This window comes from Erinaceus europaeus, chromosome X (assembly GCF_950295315.1).
Source record: "Erinaceus europaeus chromosome X, mEriEur2.1, whole genome shotgun sequence".
NCBI classification, from domain to species: Eukaryota; Metazoa; Chordata; class Mammalia; order Eulipotyphla; family Erinaceidae; genus Erinaceus; species Erinaceus europaeus.
This window is the reverse complement of record NC_080185.1, coordinates 76,072,735-76,097,187: the sequence shown is the minus strand read 5'-3', so window position 1 is coordinate 76,097,187 and position 24,453 is coordinate 76,072,735. Positions and strand designations below refer to the sequence as shown.

At 43.6% G+C, this 24,453-nt stretch overlaps 1 protein-coding gene and 1 pseudogene across 1 annotated transcript in view; both read left to right on the top strand.

The window, feature by feature from the left end:
- The first annotated feature begins 6,855 nt into the window (after positions 1–6,855).
- On the top strand, positions 6,856–7,482 carry LOC107523319 (guanine nucleotide-binding protein G(I)/G(S)/G(O) subunit gamma-5-like; annotated as a pseudogene).
- A 4,023-nt stretch (positions 7,483–11,505) lies between these two features.
- GJB1 (gap junction protein beta 1) overlaps positions 11,506–24,453 on the top strand; it is a 62,112-nt gene continuing 49,164 nt past the window's right edge. The window contains exon 1 of the mRNA XM_060183445.1: positions 11,506–11,599. The gene's annotated coding sequence lies outside the window, so the exon portion shown is untranslated. The remainder of the gene's footprint in view (positions 11,600–24,453) is intronic.

The window sequence follows — 24,453 nt, the reverse complement described above, 5'->3', positions numbered from 1 at the left end:
TAATCACTTGAAGGCCAGAAGCAGGAGTCTGCTCCAGCGTGAATGTTGAATGGAGACATTGACACCTCAAAAACCAAGACTAGGGGAGAGGTGAATTGACACAGCAGAATGGTGTTCAGAGGAGTCAAACATAAGTTAATGGGTAAACCAACACCGAAAATCCAAACTTTAGCACTGTCCATGGGAACAAACAATATGGGCAATGATTGCTTTGGAATGGGTATGGTTTTTTAAAAAAGACCTGGGGTGGGAGTCGGGCAGTACTGCAGTAGGTTAAGCGCAGGTGGTGCAAAGCACAAGGATCAGCTTAAGGATCTTGGTTCGAGCCCCTGGCTTCCCACCTGCAGGGGGGTCGCTTCACAAGCGGTAAAGCAGGTCTGCAGGTGTCTCTCTTTCTCTCCCTCTCTCTATCTTTCCCTCCTTTCTCCACTTCTCTCTGTCCTACCTAACAGTGACAACAACAATAACAGCAACAATGAAGCAACAAGGGCAACAAAAGAGAATAAATTAATAAATATTTTTTAAAAAGACCTGGGGTATGCAACTCAGGTTCGAACCCAGTCCCCACTGTATTGAAGGAAGCTTGGGTTGGGTGCTGTGATCTCTCTCTCTCTCTATCCCCCCTCCCTCCATCAGAGAAAGGAGAATGCTAATGAGGCAGCACTCAATAATTGTGAAGCACCTACTATGTGATTAATAGGTTATAATTATCTTCACAAATTTAATGCCTGGAACTGGAGAGACAGATCACTGGGCAGGACACATGATTCCTCTTGTGTAAGATTGAGGTTCAAACCTGGGACCACATGGGGGTGACACAGTATAGGAGCAAGCTCTGGTGTTGTGTGGTGTTTCTTCCTCTCTATTTCTCTCTATCTGAATGAAATAAGAACCTGGGAGCAATGAAGTCATGAATACATGAGGCCTTGGCTGCAAAAAACAAAAGGAAATTAATTCCTAAATAAAACTGATGACCTGTTCTCCTTCCTAGAAGGAAAATAGAGATTAAGTTAGACACAAGAGAAAATTTTCCTATAGATGGGAGATAATTATGGCACTTAGTGTGTCTTCAACAATAGAAGTTGCCAAACTGAACAAATAACTACTAAGAGAAGCACTGGAGTTCTTTATCTTCTTGATTACAGAGAACAGAATTGCATGAACTTTTTGAGTCAATTCAGTTTTTTGTTGTTATGATCTTTTGATTTTGCTCTGTCTTGGATATTACCAAATTGAGCCTCCTCTTAATTTGTACCTCCAAATTAGGAAGGTCTCTGTTTAGAGAATATTTTGATATTACCTCTCCTCTAAGAACTCAGGGTACTCTAGCCCTATAGGAGACCCATCAGTGACATATTACACTTGGCCTTCACATTTTTGATAAGTCTGGTAAAAGATATGACCTACAAGACAAGCAGAATTTAGAGGCCAGTGGCATAGCTCACTTGAATCGTATACTGCTTTTCCATGTGTACAACTCAGGTTTGAGCCTGGTCCCCACTGCACTGAAGGAAGCTTCACTGCTGCGGTCTCTTTAACTGTCTCCCTCTCTGTCTAAAAAAAAAAAAAAAAAAAAGACAAAATTTCTACCTAAGTGGCAGTCTGCATTGTGCCCAGATAGCTTGGGTATCCTCAGCCATATTGCTGACTACCAACCTCAAGTCTAACTAAGATACTTGTCTGAAGAGGGGCTGAGGGTATACTTGGACTTTTTCACTTGCAATTAAATGCACAATTCAATTCACACTGCAGTTTCAAATTGCAACTTTTCAAATTTCAATTGCAATTTCACACTGAAAAAACTATTTGTATCTAGACTAGGTACAGCCTGCATCTATTTTTCTTTTTACCACCAAGGTTATCACTGGGGCTCAGTGCCTGCATGATGACTCCACCATTCCTGGGGTTATTTTTCCTAAAAGATACAGAGATAAATAAAGAACAGGAGAGAGAGAGAGAGACAGAGAGAGAGAGAGGAAGAGAGAATGAGAGGAGAGACACCTGCAGCACTGTTCTACCACTCATAAAGCTCCCTGCCCCCAGCCCTGCAGGTGAGAACCAGGGATTTTAAACCTTGGTACACAAGCATGGTAATGTGTGAGGTCTATTGGGTTTACCACCTCCTGGCCACTAGCCTACATCTCTATATTTATCTATTTCCTGTTTTAGTGTTTGTAGAGCTGGACACAGTTATCTTGGAATCTGGACTTGTGGGATGTATGAAGGCCCTGAGGTTGCTCACTGTGGAAATCTCCATAGAAAGATAACATACTCATAATTATCAGGACGATAGGCCCGGCACTTTGCTAGTTTACATACTATGAAGGATTGAGTCAGCAAGGGCCTCACTCAGTAGAATATACACATCACCATGCTTGAAGACCCACATTCCAGTTCCAGGTCACCATGTAGGAGTACCTGTAGTAGAGAAGCTTCACTAGCAGTCAAGAAACCTCTCTCTCCCCCATATCTAGAGAATGATAGAGGGAAAAAAGAAAGGAAAAATGATCACTGGGGAGAAAAAAAGAGAGAAAACTGGCCACTGAGAACAGTGGAGTCCTTCAAGCACTGAGCTTTTGCGGTATCCCTGGTGACAAAATAATAATAATATGATGATGAGGAGGAGGAAGCTATTAAGGGTAAAATAAACCTTCTTCGGGGTTGCATACTACCAGGAAGACAAACCTGAACGAAATTCCTAGTTTGAATGAAATGAATGACATGTCTAATTGAACAAGTGACATAAATGGATGAAAGAAGGTAGATAAGTGGTCTGGGAGGTGGAGCAGTAGATACGGCATTGGGATCTCAAGCATGAGGTCCTGAGTTCAATCCCTGACAGCACATATACCAGAGTGATGTCTGGTTCTTTCTCTTGCCTATCATTTCTCATGAATAAATAAATAAAATCTTAAAAAAAAAACAGTGTCAAAAAAAAAAAAACAGTGTCATGTTAAAAGAAAGAAAGAAAGAAAGAAAGAAAGAAAGAAAGAAAGAAAGAAAGGGTAGATAAATTCCAAGAATGATACTGGTGTTGAGTGGGTGGTTTGGTGGAATTATGCTCATTCCAAATGAAAGGAAAAACTCAGTCAATGAATGGAGATGAGAAGGTCTGAACATGCTTGAGGGTATTGACTTGACCAAAGTAGTGTTCGAGTTAATGGTAAGAAATCAGATTGGGAAAGCAGACTGTGAAGGTCCTTGGAAGAGCAGAAGATATGGGGTGTTACTGGTTGACTAGTGGACACCCTAACCAAACTCTTTTGCTAGCAAGAAAAAAAAAAACTGGCATGCCTGGAGCTCTGAGCTACCAGGTTCAATCCCTAGCACCACCACAAGTCAGAGCTGAATAGTATTCTGGTCTTTCTCTCAATACCTCCTCTCTCCCTCTCCCCTCTGCCCGTCCCCCTCTCCCTCTCTCTCCTCTCTCCTCACTCTCTCTCTCTGTGTATCTCTCTCATTAAAATAAATAAATAAAGTATTAAAACAAAGAAAATAAAATCAGGACAGAGTGATAGCACCAGTGATAGCACACCAGAATTTCGTGGTTGAGGCCCCAGAGACCACAGGTCCCATCCCCAATACCACCATATACCAGAACTGAGTAGTACTCTGATCTCAGCCTCCCTCCCCCTCCCCCCATGCACCTAAATAAATCTTTGAAAAAGAAAGAAAACAAATTTCCTCAGTCCCTCTTTTGTCTCTTTCTTCCAAAAAGGATTTCCAGAGTAGAAAGGACAAATGAGAGTGCCAGGGAGAGACCCCTGAAGGCAACGTAGTCCAAATACTTCAGCTGCTCTGAATAACTCTGCTTCATTACCTGGGTCTAAAACAGCCCAGGGCATTTCAAGGACTTTAAGCTCAATTTGTGGGACAACTGGTGGTGTTTTTAAAAACCTCACAAATAGTGAAGGAGATGAACCCTATAGCCAAGAGACAAGGATGACTCCAAAGTTTTACAAATAGGAAGAGATGAGTCACACAAATTGTAGATCAATATGTTTATCTTGATTAAAGTAAGGTTCAGGGACAAAGAGAATGGCTGTTGAGCACTTGCAAAAGGAAGCAATGATCACTCAGTCCCCCTACTGATTGAGGGAAATCAAATCACTCCCCACTCAGCTCATTTTCTTTGCTAGGTTGATGAGTCAGGTAAGTAGGTGAGGAGAATGCTATGCCTACAGTGGGTCTAGAGTTCAACAAAACATTCACTCGTAATACTCTTGGACTGTATGGAAAAAGGCAGGGTGGGGAGAGAGACTTAGGCAGAGTTCTAACCAATTGAAAACACACAAGGCTTTGCTTTAGTGTCACTGGCTCAAATCTGGAAAATTACATAATTCAACATAAGAAAGATGATTTCTTTTTATTTTATTTTATTAAGTATTTATTTGTTTATTTAATTTAATGAGAGAGAGAGGGATATCAGAGTACTGGTCAGCTCTGGTTTATGGAGGTGCTGGGGATTGAACCTGGGATTTCAGTCTTTTGCATAATCATTATGCTATATTCCCCAGCCCCCTCCCACTTTCTTTTTTCTTTTTTTTGCTTCCAGCGTTATTGCTGGGGCTTGGTATCTGCACTAGGAATCCACTGCTACTGGAGGCCATTTTTTTCCCTTTTGTTGCCCTTGGTTTTTTTTTTTTTTTCTTTTTACCAGAGCACTGCTCAGCTCTGTCTTATGGTAGTGCAGGGGATTGAACCTGGGACTTGACAGAGCCTCAGGCATGAGAGTCTGTTTGCATATCCATTATGCTATCTACCCCTGCCCCTGTAGTCATCATTGTTGTCATTGTTGGATAGGACAGAGGGAAATGGAGAGAGGAGGGGAAGACAGAGAGGGGGAGAGAAAGACACCTGCAGACCTGCTTTACTGCTTGTGAAGTGACTCCCCCGCAGGTGGGGAGCAAGGCCACTTTCTTTTTTTTCAATGAAAATTTGATAATGAAAGTTTCAGCACATGAACTTAGAAAGGTAGGTCACTGCTGTAGTCTGGGAGGTAGCACAGTGGGTAAATTGTTGGACTCTCAAGCTGAGGCCCCAAGTTTAGTCCCCAGTAGCATATGTGCCAGAGTGATGTCTGGTTCTCTCTCTCCTCCTACCCCTCTCATTAATTAATTAATTAATTGATTGATTGATTAATTAATTTTTTTAAAAGAAAGGTAGCTCACTGGGTAGGGCACATATCTTTCCATGTGCTTGACAGAGGTCTGAATCCCTACACCACATGGGAGTTTGGGGCAGAAGTTGCTTCTCGAAGGGCAAACGCTAAAAGAAGAACTGCATTAAAGAACGCTTTGGTATTCTAGAGTCTCTTTCTCCCTCACATCTGAAAAAGTTATCCCGGAGCAGTGAAGCGACAAAAATGAATAAATGGAGAAAAAAAAAAAAAGAAGTTGCTTCTCATGAAGCCCTAGCATTGTCAAAATTAATTAATTAATTTAAGCAAGTTTTTAAAAGAAAGAATGGGAAAAGACAGGGTGAATGTCATTAGACCTGTGTACTATATCTGCAGACCTGAAGATAATAAAAGAAGGAACTAAAAGGGGGTGGTATATCACAGTGGATGACAGCAGAGGGAGGTGGAGCTTTAGTGGAGAGTGAAATGTGCTAATACATATTTGGAGGAGATATAAAATTGTACCCCAGTGTGGCCCAGGAGGTGGCACAATGGATAAAACACTGGATGCTCAGACATGAGGTCTGGAGTTTGATCTCAGTACTTACATTGGCCAGAGTGATGTGATGATCTGATTCTCACTCACTCTCTCTCTAGTCTCTATTTATTATTGGATAGATAGAGACATAGAGAAATTGAGAGGGGGAGGGGAGAGAGACAAAGAAACAGAGAGACACCTGCAGCCCTTCTTCACCAGTGGTGAAGCTTTCCTCCTGCAGATGGCGACCTGGGACTTGAACCCAGATCCTTGCACACTATAATGTGTGCACTTAATCAAGTGTGCCACCGTCTGGCCCCCAGTTCTCTTTTCTCTCTCTCTTTTTGAGTAATAAATAAATAAGTCTTGGGGGCCAGACAGTGGCGCACTTGGTAGAGCAGACATGTTACAATGTGCAAGGACTCAGGCTGAAGCCCCTAGTCCCCACCAGCAGGAAGAACCATCACAAGCTGTGAAGCAAGGCTGCAAGTGTCTTTTTCTTTTTTCCTCTCTATCTCTCCCTTCGTTCCTGATTTCTCCATCTCTATACAAACACACACACACACACACACACATAAATATCTTAAACATACACACACACACACATATATATCTTAAACATACATACACACACACATTGGTAGAAGGGGACTGTAGCTGGAGACAATATAATGTTGTAAAACAATAGCTCTTGGGGCAGGGTGGTGGTGAACAGGGTTGAGTGCACATGTTACAATGTACAAGGACCCAGGTTCGTGCCCCTGGTCTCCACCTGCAGGGAGAAAGCTTCACAAGTAGTGAAACAGGGCTGCAGGCGTCTGTCTCTCTCCCTGATTATCTCCCCCTTCCTCTCAATTTCTGGCTGTCTCTATCCAGTAAATAAATAAAGATAATAAAAAAATTAAAATGGGGTTCAGGTGGTAGCGTAGCGGGGTAAGCGCACATGGCACTAAGCGCAAGGACTGGCTAAAGGATCCCGGTTCTAGCCCCGGCTCTCCACCTGCAGGGGAGTCCCTTCACAAGCAGTGAAGCAGGTCTGCGGGTGTCTATCTGTCTCTCCCCCCTCAGTCTTCCCCTCCTCTCTCCATTTCTCTCTGTCCTACTTGACGACAACTACATCAATAACAACAAGTCCCGCCGACCCGCGCGTGACCTTCGACCCGCGGACCGACGAACCGCTTCAGTTCTCGCCTGCGCCATGTCTGGCTCCTCCAGTGCTATGAGGAAGGTGGTTCAGTAGCTAGGCTGGAAGCCGGATGAACCGCATGAAGGTTTCCCAAGCAGCTGCAGACTTAAAACAATTCTGTCTGCAGAATGCTCAGCATGACCCCTCGCTGACAGGAGTATCTTCAAGTACGAATCCTTTCAGACCTCAGGAAGTTTGTTTCTTTTTGTAGTAAAACACATCTTTGGAAGGTTTTCTGATCTACTTTTCATGACCCAGTCAATATTCAAAAGAGCTAAATTTGAAGCTTCTATAGCTTATCCCTATAACATGTGCCATACTATTCTGTCAGTTTTTAACATCTACCTCTCTGAATTTTAATGGATTTCTATTTCACAAGGGTAATTATTTTATATAGACTGGTGGCAGACACAATAAAATACTTAGTAAAAAAATTAAAAAAAAATAAAATACTTGGTAAAAATAAAATAAAATAAAATACTTAGTATAAAACTTAAAAAATATATTAACCCCAACACCAATAAAACAATAAGGGCAACAAAAGGGGGGGGTATAGCCTCCAGGAGCAGTGGATTCATGGTGCAGGCACCAAGCCCCAGCAATAACCCTGGAGGCAAATAAATAAATAAATAAAAATGAAAACAGTAGCTGTTCAGTAAAAAATGTCAAAAATTAAATTCATCACCAACACTTTTACAACACAGAGAAGAGGGCTGGAGCCATAGCTCAGTGGTAGAGTGTACCCCTTACATTACGGGGTCCTGGCACAAAGAAGGAGAATGTGAAATGTTCACACTCAATATTTAATGTAAGTGTTTTGCTGTTCTCAGGGGAAAGTTGATTAGCAAAACTCTGCAATCAGAATGTACTGTCCCCAAAGGTAGGAAATGCTCCCTCACCAGTGACTGCACAGCCACGCCCTGTGGGTGATGGAAAGGCACTGAAAGTATCTGATAAAGCACAGAGCCAAAGGACCTCTAGGATGACTGTTATTGTATACCTAAGCTGGACTGTCTCAAGCAAAGCATTCAGGAGAAGGTTTCTGGAGCCTACGTGTATTACAGACTGGAGAAGAGACTGGAAACACAATGATAACTCATGGATACCTACTCTGTCAGCTACAACTATTTCCTTTCTTTCTTTTTTTTTAATTATCTGTATTTAGTTATTGGATAGAGACAGTCAGAAATTGAGAGGGAGGGGTGATAGAGAGGGAGAGAAACAGAGAGATACCTACCTACAACACTGCTTCACCATTCACAAAGCTTTCCCCCCTGCAGGTAGGAACCGGGGGCTCGAACCTGGGTCCTTGCGCACTGCAACATGTGCCCTCAACCAGGTGCACCACCACCCGCCCCCTACAACTATTTTCTTTTTCATTCCACTCCTCTCCTCTTGAATCCCCACATTACTGTATCTGAAGCAGCCTTCACGATTGCCCAATGTCCTTCTCTCACAAGCTGATGTTCAATTCCTTTGGTAGACTTTTTGAGAGATAGTCATCTTGCCTCTGCTTAAATACTTCAAGTGACAGAAAAATCCTGTTCAGGGGCTAGGTGATAATACACCCAGTTGGATGCACATGTTACAATGTGCAAGGATCTGGGTTCAAGCTCTTACTAAAGGGAGAAGCTTCTTGAGTGAGGAAGTAGTGCTGCAGGTCTCTCTTTTTTCCCCTTCTCTATTTCTCTGTTTCAATCAATCAATAAATTATTTTTTAGATGTAGGGGAAAAATCCTGTCCTCAAAAGCAAGCCATTACATATCTGCTCATCTCAGACCATTATAAAGTTCTCCCTTAGGTTAAGTCAGGATCTGTTTTCCAGGTCAGGTGGTGCACACTTGGTTAAGTGCACACATTCCAGTACACAAGGGCCTAGGTTCAAGCCCCTGGTCCCCACCTGCAGGGGGGAAGCTTCACAAGTGGTGAAGCAGGGCTGCAGGTGTCTCTTTCCCTCTCTATCTCTTGCTCCTGTCTCAATTTCTTTCTGTTTCTATCCAATAATAAATAACTTAATTTTTTAAATTTAATTTGTTTTCCCTTTTGTGCCCTTGTTTTTATTGTTGTTGTAGTTATTATTGTTGTTGTCGTTGTTGGATAGGACAGAGAGAAATGGAGAGAGGAGGGGAAGACAGAGAGGGGGAGAGAAAGATAGACACCTGCAGACCTGCTTCACTGCCTGTGAAGCGACTCCCCTGCAGGTGGGGAGCTGGGGGCTCGAACTGGGATCCTTATGCCAGTCCCTGCGCTTCACGCCACGTGCACTTAACCCGCTGCATTACTGCCCGACTCCCAATATATATTTTTTTAACCAGAGCACTGTTTGATTGAACTTGGGATTGAACTTGGGACTTTGGAGCCTCAGGTATTAGTCTGTTTGCATAACCATTATGCTATCTACCCTCCACCCAAATAATTTTTTTAATTAACCAGAGCACTGCTCAGCTCTTTGGTTTATTGTGGTGCAGGGGATTAAACCTGGGACTTCGGAGCCTCAGACATGACAGTTTGTTTGCACAACCATTATGTTATCTACCCCCTGCCCCAAACAAAAAAAAATTTTTTAAGAATCTGTTTTCCTATAGCTCTAGAGATGGCCCAGCAGAAAAGCACAGAACCTGTAAGCATGAGGTCCTGAGTTTGATTTCCAGAGTGATGGTTTAGTTCTGTCTTGTTAATAAATATTTTTTATAGAGACAGAGAAGGAAGGGAGGGAGGGAGGGAGGAGAGAGAGAGAATGGGAGAACCGTAGTACTGAAACTACCTTCAATGTGGTGGAGACCAAGTTTGAAGTTGGGCTACACACATGACAAAGCAGTACACTGGGCAGCATAATGGTTATGCAAAGAGGGATACAGAGAGACACTTGCAGCCCTACCTCACCACTCATGAAGCTTTCCTTCTGCAGGTGGGGACCAAGGGCTTGAACCTGGGTCTTTGTGCATTGTACTGTGTGCACTTAACCAGGTGTGCCACCACCTGATCCCTGTTTCTGTCTTTCTATTGGGGAAAGAAGAAAAAAAAAGCTGGCCTGGAGCAGAGATGCCATAGTGACAGAAAGAAAAATCTGTTTTCCTGGGCTAGAGATATATCTTGGTGTTAGAGAGTATGATTTGCATGTCTGAGTCCTCCAGTTTGATTCTCAGCATCTCCCCCATACTCCTCCAAAAAATAAATAAGTGAAGTAGTCTGGGAAGTATAGCAATGGATAAAGAGTTGGATTCTCACACATGAGGTCCTGCGTCTGATCCCTAACAGTACATGTAGGAGAGTGATGCTCTGATTCTCTTTTTCTCTCTCCTCCAACCCTTCTCATTAATATATAAATAAGATTTTGTTTCTGTTATTGGGGGTAAGTAAAATTTCCTATTTCACCATGACAGGTGTCTATAAAACACTCTCACCCTGTAGCCTAAGTCCTTTTCTACCATCAGCACCAGAACCCCAACCCCCTCTCCCCAGGCACATCCCTCCCCTCTTTCCCCAGAGTTCTTTGCTTTGGTGAGAATTTCCAAACCCAGCCCAATTTATACTTTGTGTTTCCCCTTTCTGTTTTTGTTTCTCAAGTTCTACCCATGAGTGAAAGCCTCTCATCTTCATCCTTCTCTTCAAGCTCCATCCAATATGTTGTCCAACAACAGATGATTGGCTAAGAAATTTGTGGTATGGGAGCCGGGTGGGGTGGTAGCACAGCGGGTTAAGCGCACATGGCGCAAAACACAAGGACTATCGTAAGGATCCTGGTTCAAGCCCCCACCTGTAGGGGAGTCGCTTCACAGGTGGTGAAGCAGGTCTCCCCTCCTCTCTCCATTTCTCTCCGTCCTATCCAACAACAATGACATCAATAATAACTACAACAGTAAAACAACAAGGACAACAAAAGGGAATATAAATAAATAACTATTAAAAAAAGAAATTTGTGGTATATATACACAATGGGGTACACCTATCACAAGGAGATAAGAAATTGTACTCTTATGTCAACAGTTGTCCTGTGAACCACTATCCTCCCCCCCAAATAAAATGATTTTTAGAGACAGAAAGGCCATAACCTTGAAGCTTCTTTCTTTGTATAGGAGCTGGACTCGAACCTGACTCACACACATGGCAAAGCAGAGGACTATCCAAGTGGGCTATTTCACTGATTCATAAGATGATTTTTAGAAGAAAAAAAAATAATAATGTGCTTAGAAGTACCTCAGTCACCTGAAATCTTTCCACACACACCATTAAATCTCTCCTGCTTAAATATTTTGATTTTTGAAGGATTTCGACTAAGGCACTGTTTCTTCTTCCTGACTCATTATGGACTCTTGGGACATTCCAAAAACCAGTTTCATGCCATCTATAGGTTTGATCTGTAAACCATTGATGTCCTAGTCTGAATCATTGATCTTATTATTGGACTGGCCAGTAACCGCCCTCCAGGGTGATAAAGATCCATTAGTACACTTTTGAGTCTTTCACCTATTTTCCTGTCTTATCCACAAGGACATCTCACACCAGGAATCCTTAAACCAAATAAGATCTGAAATCTTGGAAAACAAGGGAGTGGGACTGGGGAGGAGAAGGGGGCGGAAATTCAGAGAGAAGACCTTTGGATAGGCTCCTCCCCCTTCCGCAGTTCCTCTGTTAAGTTCCCGGGCTTCAGTCTCTATGAAGGAATTTCTAGCTGAGGCTCACTTATAGGAAGTTGAAAGAATTGAGCTGAGGATCAGAAAGTCTGTGTTCAGATCCACGCCTGCTGCCTCCTGGGGTAAGTTATTTAACTTCTCTGAGTCTGTTTGTCCATCTGTAAAAGAGATGAGGAAAAAAGAGACACAACAGAGAGAGACCTCAAGGGTTGTTGGGAGGATTTCATGAGAAAATTGATGTGAGTATACTTTGTAAACTGAAAATGTCATGTGTTATGATTATGTAGGGAATGTCTACTATGTTCATCAGTATAGGATACAGAAAGAAAAATGAAGTGGGTCCCTTGCCCTCAGGGAGCTCATCATTTTGTAAGTGGAGATATGTTCATGAATGACCCTTTTAGAGTAAGGGAAAGGGCATAGGTTGCTAATGGAATTAAGAGTAGTGGTAGGCCCCTGCAGACTGAGGGGAAATCAGGCAGAGGCTTGACTCCAGCAGATAGATGGCTAGACAAGGACAGTTTTCCTGATGGAGGAGCCCAAGCATGAAGATTTGTGGCATCTGCTGGGGGTAATGGAGGCACTGTGACATCACATCACAGTTTTTTTTTAGACATGGCTGTTCCAGTATGTCCATGATAGAACAATCAGTCGTGGGGGAAGTGTAGGGAACATTTGAGCAGTCCCTCCTGGGTGTTATGTCTGTTATTCAGCTGATCACTGAGCAGAATCTCCTCTGGTGCCGTCCATTTTCTTCCAAATGTTTCCATCTCCGTCTTGGCAGTACAGCACATCACCAGTCTACCAGATGTTACAATTGAGTCCTTTTGGATTGCAGAATAGTGCTCCTTTGCATATATATATATATATATATATATATATATATATATATATACCCACAACTACTTCTCCTCTTGTTCCTCCTCCTCCTTTACCAGAGCACTGCTCAGCTCTGGTTTATGGCGGTGCAGGAGATTGAACCTGGGTCTTTGGAGCCTCAGGCATGAGAGTCTCTTTACATAACCATTATGCTATCTAACCTCCCCCACAACTTCTTTTTTTTAAAGATTTTATTTATTTATTAATGAGAAAGATAGGAAGCGAGAAAGAACCAGATATCACTCTGGTACATGTGCTGCCAGGGATTTAACTCAGGACCTCATGCTTGAGAATCCAGTGTTTTATCCATTGCACCATTTCCCCGACCACCCCCACAACTTCTTTATCCAGCCATCTGTCTTTGGGCATTTAAGTTCCTATATTTTGGCAATTGTAAATAATGTAGCTGTAAATATGGAGGTCCAATATGTCCTTTCCAAGTTGGGCTTCCCTGTCCTTTGAATATATGCAAAGAGAAGGACAACTACCAGATGTTTCTCTCATATGTGGAACTTTTTTTTTTTACCAGAGAACTGCTCAGCTCTGGTTTATGGTAGTACTGGGGATTGAACCTGGTACTTTGGAGCCTCAGACAGGAGTCTCTTTGCATGACCATTATGCTAGCTACCCTCACCCTCATAGATGGAATATAGGTAGCCAAAACAAAGGAACTTAGGGGGAAAAAAAGAGAGAGATAAACTATACTGTCTCCTGAACAATATGAGAACCAAGATATTTTTGAGGGGGATGGGATTGGGAGTAGGGGGTAGGGGGAGTAGAGACTTGGTAGAGTCTTGGTAGAGGGTGTGGTGGCTCACAAGCATCATGTATGGGTAATAAAATATACCCAAAATCTGATAATTTTTACCAGAGCACTGCTCAGCTCTGGCTTATGGCAGTGTGGGGATTGAACCTGGGACTTTGAAGCCTCAGGCATGAAAGTCTCTTTACATAACCATTATGCTATCTACCCCTGTCCAAATATGATAATTTTGTAAAATCAATGTTGAATCACTAATGATAAAGAAATCTTAAAGAAAGGAAGGAAGAAAAGGAAAAACTATTGAGCTAGTGAAATAGTTCACTTGGGTAGTGTGCTGCTTTGCCATGTGCATGCCTCAGATTTGAGGCCAGCCTACGCCACACTGAAGAAAGCTTTAATATGTAGTCTCTTAAACTCTCCCTCTTCCTTTCTGTTTTTATGAAAGCAAAAAGGAAAGACCGGGTAAGACAACTATTTTGGCTCAGGAGTGGATAAAGCATTCTTTTTTCAAGCATGAGGTCCTGAGTTTGATCCTTGGTTATCACATGTACCAGAGTGATGCTTTGGTTTGTGTTCATCCTCTCTCTTTTACAAATAAAACATCTGAAAGGAAGGAAGGAAAGAGGGTGGGGTACATAGCATAATAAAAGTTATGCAAAAAAAAATACTCTCATGCCTAAGGTTTCTGAGGTCTCCAGTTCAATTCCCTGCACCACCTTAAAAAAAAGAAAGAAAAAGGAAAGATAAGATTTATTTAACAGAAAAGAAAACTAGGGTGGGAGTAGATAGCATAATGGTTATGCAAAGAGACTCTTGCCTGAGGCTCCAAAGTCCTAAATTCAATCCCCCACACCACCATAAACCAGAGCTGAACAGTGCTTTGGTGAAAGGAAGGAAGGAAGGAAGGAGAGAGAGAGAAAGAAAAGAAAGAAAGGAAGAAAGACAGAAAAGAAAACTCCTGGAGGGTGGAGACATCTGAAAGGATTCCAGGAAAATTACAAATTACCTTTTAATCTCTGAAGCTACAAAGTGGTTCCCCTGAAAAAGCAGAGACTAAGGTAATTTAAATCCAAAAAAAAAATCATTAGATCATTAGCTCTAGAAAAGACTTAAGGATTCAAGAGTTCACATCTGAATGACATCTTATTCTTTCATCCCGTGTGCGAAGCCAGGATAGGAAAATAGTTCAAGGGCTCTCAAGGTCCCTCGCCTGATGGCTTCTTTGGAATTCTTGTGATTTGGTGCCACCTGGTGTTCGAGGAAGAGCATAGCACACTTTGGGAGCAGCCTCTTCCCCATCTTCCTAAACTTAAATAACAGGTTGCTGACAACCAACATCTGCTTAGCTTCCTTACAGTGGGAGTAGACCCAGCCTTTCAAAGGCAATCTTGGATCTAAATAAGGGAAAAGAAGAGGGAGGAAGGGAAAGTGCTGTTCCAGACTTCATGATCATCCTTAACTCTATTTGGTGGAAAACCACCAAATACTGGTTTTCCAGGGAGTCCAGGCGGTGGCGCAGCGGGTTAAGTGCACGTGGCACAAAGCCCAAGTACAGGCCTAAGGATCCCGGTTCCGGCTCCCCATCTGAGGGGAGTTGCTTCACAAGTAGAGAAGCAACTGCAGGTGTCTGTCTGCAGGTGTCTGTCTTTACCCCCTCTCTGTCTTCCCCTCTTCTCTCCATTTCTCTCCATTTCTCTCTGTCCTATCCAACAACATCAATAACCACAATGTTAAACAACAAGGGCAACAAAGGAGAAAATAAATAAATATAAAAAAATATAAAAAAAGATTTGGTTTTCCCCAGAGTACCTGGAAGAATGTGCACTTTGAGTACTGCAGGACTATGTTCACTATAACTCCCCTTTCCTCCCCTCTTTCTTTCTTTTTTTTTTTTTTTGTATTTTTTAACCAGAGCACTGTTCAGCTCTGGCTTGTGATGGTACGGGGGATGAAACCTGGGACTTTGGCACCTCAGGCATGAGAGTCTGTTTGCATAGCCATTATGCTATCTACCCTCCGCCCCCCTCTTTCTTTCTCTTCCTTTCTATCTTTCTTTTTTTCTCTTTCCCTCTTTCATATATATGCCATCCAGGTTATCACTGGAGCTCTGCCATTCCTGGTGGTCATTTTTCCCTTTCTTTTTAATAGAGGGTGAAGAACAGAGAGAGATAAGGAGGGAGAGATAACTGTAGCACTGCCCCACTGTTCATGATCCTTCCCCTTGCAGGTGGGGATCAGAGATTTAAACACGGGTCCTCACACATAGTAATACAGGTTTACAGCACCCAATTCTCACTTTCTTATGATGGTTTGAGCATCTGTGGCAGAGCAAATAAAAGATTTAGCCAGGAGTGATTATTGTGAGCCTCTAGGGTGGCCAAGGGTTACCACTAAAAGAGACTTGGGGGCGGGCACACTACTAGCTCACCAGGTAGCACCGCTTCTTTGCTATGTGCTGGACCCAGGTTGGAGTTTCTGACACATCACAAAGGAGTGCAACAACCCAGAACTAGGGGAAGCATGGGTGCTATGGTGTCTCACCTCTCTTTATGTCTCTCACTCTCCATATATATACCTGAAAATGTCAACCCAGAGCAGTGAAGCCATAGGAACTGATGATGCCACAAACAAGAGTCTGGATGCCTCATGAGCCCAGGTTTAAGTTTTTAATCATCCACCCCCACATACACACTCCCAATTAAGGTATACTATTCTAGAATGATTGTTTTAACCAGAGCACTCTTCAGCTCAGGTTTATGGTGATACTGGAGATTGAACCTGGGAGGTTCAGAAATGGAAGTCTTTTTGCATAACCACTATGCTATCTCTCCAATTCCATTTTCTCTCTTTTTAACGAAAGATCTATGTACTTATTTTCATGAGAGAGAAGTCAGCACCACACAGCTCTGACAATTATGAAGTGTGCGAGAAGACTGAACCTGGGGCCTCTCATATGCAAGTCCTCTAGGCCACCTGATGCATTGTCTCTCCACCCTTTTTGCAAGTTAAGAGAGTAAAGGGCAGGGGTAGATAGCATAATGGTTATGCAAACAGGCTGTGAAGCCTGAGGCTCCAAAGTCCCAGGTTCAATCCCCTGCACCACCATAAACCAGAGCCGATCAGCGCTCTGGTTAAAAAGGAAAAAAAAAAAAAAGACAGAGTAATGGGAGTAAAAGGAGTAATGGAATTTCATAGAGCAGAAAAACTGGTGCCCGCGCTGCCTCTCAAGCCCCATTCCTGAACAGATGCAAAGAGATCAATAATACTAAAGCTGGACTCAGGTGATGCTTCACAATGGAGTCATAGTACAGAGTAGATGCAAGATTAGGGTCTTGAACTCGGACAGCCAGAACTAAGGAAGTGCAGAAGTGAACAAGTGTACGGAGGTTAATCCCTCCGTACAGCCTCTATTCTCAGTTACCTTCAACGTCTATGTGCAACCCAGGTTTGAATCTGGTCCGCATTTCATTGAAGGAAGCTTTGCTTTTTACTTTCTCTCTGCCTTTACAAAAAAAGAAAGAAAAGTTACCCCCAATGTCTGCTTTTTGGCTGTGCTCTACACTCTCAGGTGAAGACTTTTTAAGCTTTTCCTTTATTTTTTTAATTATATTTATTTATTTATTGAATAGAGGCAGTCAGAAATTTAGAGGGAAGGAAGTGTAGAGAGGAAGAGGCAGAGAGACACCTGCAGCCCTGCTTCAATACTCGTTGAAGCTTTCCCCCTGCAGGTGGGGACCGGGGGCTTGAACCTGGATCCTTGCACACTGTAGCATGTGTGCTCAACCAGGTGTGCCACCACCCGGCCCCTCAAGCTTTTCTAAGTGCTGGTGAATCCTGGGTTGACTCCCTGTTAAGGATGTGGATTGTGGGTGGGGGTGTAACAGTGATTAAAGAGCAAAAGAAAGGAATCAACTGAATTAGAATGTTTCAGTTCTTGGGTCACCAGTAGTTTATATGACCCAGCTCTTCCCTTCCCTGGTCCCTACAATATAGGAGAGCATGAGTGGATGTCCCCTAAATAGACTGACCACTGCATTAGGAAAATCTTTTTTACTCTGTAGTTTAGCTATTGTTGGGATGTAACTTCTCAAAAGTGACATTTCCTAGGAAACTGACAGATGAGAAAACTGACAAAAGAACATGCAAACAAATGGGCTTATTAAACGCACATATTTTATCCTATCCTGGATTAAGTAAAGTTGAAAGGTAGGTGAATTTACCTGGCACAATAAAAGGATTTCCAGGGCAACCTGTCAAAACATGAGAAGTCAGAGGTCACATCAACTTACCTGGACTTTAGTTTGACACAGAGCTGGTGAAGAGGAAAGTGGCCAAATATTCTGCCCATGAAGATATTTGTATAGACACCTTAAGTACTGCCTTCTGGTTCTACAGCCACCTGGGCTCCTCCATCCTTTGTTTCTCCCAAAGAGAGGGCCCAGGGAAACCACCCCATTCACATACTGCTGGCTGTGTGTGTGTGTGTGTGTGTGTGTGTATTCATTTATTCTTATTTTTATTTTTTAAATATTTTATTTATTTATTCATGAGAAATGGTAGGAGAGAGAGAGAAAGAACCATCACTCTGGTACATGTGCTGCTGAGGATTGAACTCGGGACCTCAGGCTTGAGAGTCCAAAATTTAAAAAAAAATTTTTTTATTTGTTATTGGATAGAGACAGAGAGAAATTGAGAGAGAAGGGGGAGATAGAGAGGAAGAGAGACAGAGAGACACCTGCAGACCTGCTTCACCACCTATGAAGGGATTTCCCTGCAGGTGGGGAGTCGGGGGCTTGAACCGGGATCCTGACTGGTCCTTGCCGCTTTGCGCAATGTGCGCTTAACCCACTGTGCTACCGCCCGACTCAGGGGCGTCCAAAGTCTTATCCACTGTGACGATGGGAGTCAGGCGATAGCCAAGAGCAAGGACCCAATTCGAGCTCCCGGCTCCCCACCTGCGGGGGAGTTGCTTCACAGGCGGTGAAGCAGGTCTGCAGGTGTCTGTCTTTCTCTCCTCTGTCTTCCCCATCTCTCTCCATTTCTCTGTCCTATCTAACAATGACATGAATAATAACAATAAAACAAGGACAACAAAAGGCAATAAGTAAATAAATATTAAATATATATATATATATGTGACGGGGCCAAGTGGTGGTGCACCTGGTTAAGAACACACATTACAGTGCACAAGGACCCAAGTTCAAGCCCCTGGTCCCCACCTGCAGGGGTAAAGCTTCACGTGTGGTGAAGCAGGGCTACAGGAGTCTGTCTCCTTATCTTCCCCGTCACTTGTAATTTCTGTCTCTATCCAATAATATAAATAAATAATTTTATTTGGTATGAGGGGGTGAACTGAGGACCTGACAAATGCATGATACTGCTGAGCAGCTTCCTTTACCCAAATTTTCATTTATTATTTTTCCGAGAGGAGAGGGGGTGCAGAAGGCTAGAGACAGCATGGAGACAAAGTACTGTCCCCACACCCATGGTGCTTCCCTCGTGGCATAGATGGTGCTCCTATGTGGTGATAGGGTTTGATCTCAGGGCCCCACCAGAAATAAGGCATGTGCTCTCCAGGATGAGATACCTCCAGTGACAGGCTATTACTATTATTTTAATTTTTACATGAGTGCGAGAGAAGGGAGGGGAGAACGGACACTGCTCAGCTCTGACATATGTGGTGCTGGGCACTGCACCTGGGACCTCATATATAAGCCCTGTGCTAAACAATTCCGCCGATCCCGTTCCTATTGTTATTATTTCCTTTAATCCCCTAAAGTGGCCACGTGACCTCGGCAAAAAACGCCATTTTTGAGAAGCCTGCATCCCAGCTTCCAGCTCCTCTGGCTGCCTTTTCCGATTTCAAATTCTCCAGCCCGCCCACCAAGACCCTTCTTCCTGTTTGAGTGACTGGGGGAAGGGGGGCAATCGTAACAGGTTATTTGTGGAGCAGTTGTGATTGACACTCCCCTCATCTAATCACCGCTCGTCCCCTGGCAGGCTCAGATGACTACTTCCTCTCCCTTTCCCAGCTCCTTTCTGATGAATCATCCCTCACATTCTTTACTCCCTCGCCAGGTTTATACGTGCCCCGCCCACCGGTTATCTGCAGGCGCTCCTCCTTTGCCTCCCACCCAACCTTGAGGAAATGGTTTTTGTCAGTCTTACCGGGGGTAGTTTATACAAGGCACTTAAAAAAATTTATGTATTTATTAGCTATACTCACTTTCAGCCTTGCGTGGTGTTGGAGATCAAATTGGGCTTTCTGCCTACGTGTCCTGCACCACCTCCTCAGCTGCTTTACAATATACTTTAAACAAAGAAAAACAGCATGACTTCCATACAGAAAAGGGGAAGTTAATTAATTCATTTGGAGCTTAGCCCATCAGTTTTCTTTGAACCTTACCTTCCACATGGCGGCGCGGGACGGGGGGGGGGGGGGGTGGTGACAGCACCTGTGGGGATTCAGCCTGTTTCCAGTTGAACCCTAGGCAGCTTTGAGTTCCCAGCAAGGGTTAAGCTGCCAGACTCCAAATAGCTGAGGGAGAGGTCACGGGGAGATAGGGTTGAATGTTTTCAAACACTTCTGTGTGTCTCTAGGTATTCTGCATCAAACATATAAGGCAACTCTGCTAGAAACTGCAGTCCTAAAGAGGAAACAGTATTTAGTATTTGATGGCAAGAGGTCGATGACAAATAGGGGACTGAGACTAAGCTAAAGCTGTCTGGATCTAGACTTTCAAAATAGTTTAACGAATTGACTTTTTCCAGGGCACCTTTATGCTGCATGCTTTCCTGGATAGGGTCAAGTAAAGCCAGTGAGTGCAAGAGCTCTAGTAGGAAGCTGGCAAAGAGCTGGGGAGGTTTGTCCTGTTGACTTGTGTGTAATCTGTTCTCTCATGTTCACATAATCATTCCCATTTCTCTGCTGTCTCATATGCCAGTGATAATACCTGTTTTTGAAAACGTAGATTTCACAATATCTTGTGGAACCAAGGAACACATGCCTGAGGCTCAGAGGTCCCAGGTTCAATTCCTGGAGCCACCATAAACCAGAGTTTAGCAATGCTCTGTAGGAAAAAAAAACCCAAAAAACTAAGCTAAACAAAAACCACAATACCTTGAGTAGAGCTTTGTGCATAATGGGACAAAATAAAGTGGCCTCTCCGGGTCTGTGTATGCTAACAAAGGTTAGAGACTTAAGAAAACACCCAATCTGCAAATTGTTCCCCCATTTAGGCATCCATTTGGAGGAGGCTTTCACACTTTGGTATTTATCTGGGAGTAGAGAGTAGTTTGCAGGTTAGGGAGGAAATGAAGGTGCTCAGAAATCTATAAACGCCTTCCTCTTCTATTTCCTTCTTGCCAACCCCAATGCTTTCTTTGGAGGCCCTTTGGCTAAGTCCCATCCACAGCTCATTTTCACTGTCCAGACGTGCCCCTCTAGCCTCTGAGAAGAATGTAGACAATGAACCAGAGAGAGGCAGCATTCTTTCTGCCCCTGCTGGGGTGAAGATTAAGTGGAAACTGCAAATCCTATCTCCTTCCAGTCCAGCTTCCTGCTTCTGTCCTTTATCATCACAAAACAATCCCGAAGAATTTTCCTGTCCTCATTTAGTCCTTGCCCAGACATTCAGACACAATCAGGAAAATGTAGAAAGCACCTGCATTTTGCACATGGCTTGGGGAAGAGGATGAGGGGAGTGGACTGGTGTAGGGTCCACACATGTTCACACCAGCAAACAATGCAGCCGAGGGTCAGTGAAGTTCGTGGCTAAAGTCAGGATCAATGCATGTAATTGGGATGTAAAGTAAGGGTGGGCAAGGGATCTAAGCAGATTGAGACCAGCTACACTATTGGGTCTCAACTTCAAAAGATTTCTAAGAGAAGGTGGAATTTCAGAAATAAGGTGGTATTTGAGATGGCCATGAGATATTTGCATCCTGAAGTAGTTGTGGAATTAGCAGAAAAAACAGACTTTCACTGGGAAATCTTGAATAACTACCTGTTAACTCTTTCTCCTTCCCTCTCAACAAGCATTCATTGAGTGCCAGCTCTGCCCTAAATGCTGGGCACATGGTTATAATAATAATAGCAAACAGTACTTACTGTATGCCAGGCACATTACCTAGCTTTGTATCTCACATTGGCTATATGGCATAGGCATCATTATCATCCCTATTTTGCTGATGAGCCAACTGTGATTTAAAAAGATGAAATGGGGGGGGCAGGCGGTGGTGCACCTGGTTGAGCACACACTACCATGCTCAAGGACCCAGGTTCAAGCCCCTGGTCCCCACCTGCAGGGAAAAGCTTCACAAGTGGCGAAGCAAGTCTGCAGATGTCTCTCTTCCTCTCTATCTTCCCTACCCCCCTCAATGTCTCTGTTTATCTATCCAATAAATAAAGTCCTTACCTAACTAAAAATGGAAAACCACTTTATCACACACACACACACACACACACACACACACACACACACACACACACACACACACACACACACGGCGAAGTGGTGACTGCAGAACAGACACTGGACTTCCATACCTGAGGCTACTAGTTTGGTGCTTCAGGTACCACAGAGTAGTACTCTGGTTTCTCTCCCACTTCTAAGAAATTTTATCTCATTTAAAATAAGCCCTTAGGGTAGGGGAGATAGCAGAATGGTTATGCAAAAAGCCTTTCATGCCTGAGGCTCTAAGGTCTTAGTTTAACCACCCAGCACCAACATAAACCAGAGCTGTGCAGTGGTCTGGGGGAGGGGGGAGTAAAACACAACAAAAAAAAAAACTTCAGCTGCCTGGGTGGATTAAACTTTGAACTCTCAAGCAGTGATTCTTTAGTTCTCATTCTCTCTCTTTAATTAATGAAAAACACTTGGGGCAGGGGAAGTGGGCCTGGGGTGGATAAGGTAGCATAACAGTTATATTAAGACTCTAATGCCTGAGGTCCCAGGTTCAGTCCCCCACACCATCATAAGCCAGAGCTGAACAGTGTTTTGTTAAAAAATAATAGAAAGATGTTGCAAAGCGCAAGGACTGGAGTAAGGATACCAGTTCAAACCCCCAGCTCCCCACCTGCAGGGGAGTCCCTTCACAAGCAGTGAAGCAGGTCTGCAGGTGTCTCTCCCCTCTGCCTCTCTGTCTTCCCCTCCTCTCTCCATTTCTCTCTGTCCTATCCAATAACTATGACATCGATAACAATAATAACTACAACAACAATAAAAAACAAGGGCAACAAAAGGGAAAATAAATAAATAGTTTTTAAAAATTGAAAAAGGAAAAATGGCCACCAGGAACAGTGGATCTGTGCAGGCACTTCTTCTTCTTCTAGCGTTTGCCCTTCTTCCATAGCCAGTCAACAGCGTCAGGTTGAGCCTGATGTAAAGTTCCGAGACCTCCTTTGAATCTGGAGAGGTGGCAGTCGTTGACCATGTGGGTCATAGTCTGACTGTAGCCGCAGGGGCAGTTCGGGTCGTCTCTGGCTCCCCAGCAATGGAACATAGCGGCGCAATGGCCATGGCCTGTTCGATAGCAATTGAGGAGGGCCCAATCATAATGTGCTAGGTCAAAGCCGGGTTGACGCTTGCAGAGGTCTGTGATGAGGTGTTTGTTCTTTACCTCAGCTGACTGCCAACTCTGTTTCCAAGAGACTGGAACAGAGAAGTTCAGTGTAGGCGTAGGGAACCAGATTGGGTGACGAGACGTCAAGCGTTGGACAGGGTGGGCTAAGATACCCGCGTATATTGGCAGGTCCGGTCGAGCGTAGACGTGGGAAATGAACTTAGATGATGCCGCATCCCGACGAATATCTGTTGGGGCGATGTTGCTAAGAACTGTCAGCCATGGAACCTGGGTGGAACGGATGGTTCCAGAAATTATCCTCATGGAGGAGTATAATTTGGAATCGACCAAGTGGACATAGGGGCTACGGAACCATACTGGGGCACAGTATTCTGCAGTGGAATAGCATAATGCCAGAGATGATGATCGTAGTGTGGAAGCGCTCGCGCCCCATGAGGAGCTGGCCAGTCTTGCAATGATGTTATTCCTCATGCCCACCTTTGCTGCAGTTTTTATGAGATGTTCATGAAATGACAGAGTGCGATCGAGAGTAACACCAAGATAGACTGGCTGGGCTTCATGCCGGATTCTCGTATCGCCAAGCTGCACATTAAGCTCACGTGAGTCTGAGGCATGGTGTAGATGGAAAACAGATGATACCGTTTTTTGCAGTGCTAGGGATTAGTCGCCATTTTTTACAGTAATCAGATATCAGAAACATGTGAGTGTTTCCTCGAGGATGTCGAACTTTGATGCCTGAGTTGCACAGCAGATGTCATCGGCGAACTTCCTTGAAGATGAACTTCCTTGAAGTTCATCTGAGCTCCTGTGATAACCCTTGTGGCAAAAAACTTGATGATGATGATGACGATGATGAAGCAACTTTCCTGGCTTTAAGTAGAAGAGGTGAGGGTGGGGGTAGATAACAATGGTTATGAAGAGACTTTCATGCCTAAGGTTCCAAAGTCTCAAATTCAACCCCCCCACCCCTGCACCACCATAAACCAGAGCTGAGAAGTGCTCTGGTAAATAAACAAACAAACAAATAAATAAGATGAGATAGGAATCTAGGCAGTTAGAGCACAGAGTCCATGAGTGCTAGTGTGACCTACTAAATCTAGTTGGATGTTGATAAAAAAACAGGACTTCTTTGGTGAAGAGGATGCTAGAATAAGAAGGGCTGGGACTTTAAAAGGAAGATCCTAGAAGTGTGGTCCGGGAGGTGGCACACTGGATAAAGCACTGGACTCCCAAGCAGAAGGTCCTGAGTTCAGTCCCTGGCAGCACATGTACCAGATGATGTCTGGTTCTTTTTTTTAATATTTTATTTATTTTATTTTTGAAAGAGATGAAAGAGAAAAACACAAACACCAGAGCACTGCTCAGCTCTGGCTTACGGTGGTGCAGGGGATTGAACCTGGGACTTTGGAGCCTCAAGCATGACAGTCTCTTTGCATAACCACTATGCTATCTACCCCCACCCAGTGTAGGGTTCTTTCCCTCTTTGTTGTTTTATCTTTGTTGTTAAATGGTGGCCTGGGATGGGGTGGGAGGCTGTGGAAATAGCATTATGGCTATGCAAAAGATTTTCATACCTGAAGCTCCCAAGGTCCCAGGTTCAATTCCCGGTATAACCATAAGCCAAAGCTAAGTAGCACTTTTTTCTTTCGCTCTATATCTCTTTTTCATATATAGTATGTGATGGCCTGGCAAATATATATATATAAAAAGAAGTGTGGGGATTTAAATAGATCTTAAAAAATAGTGGCA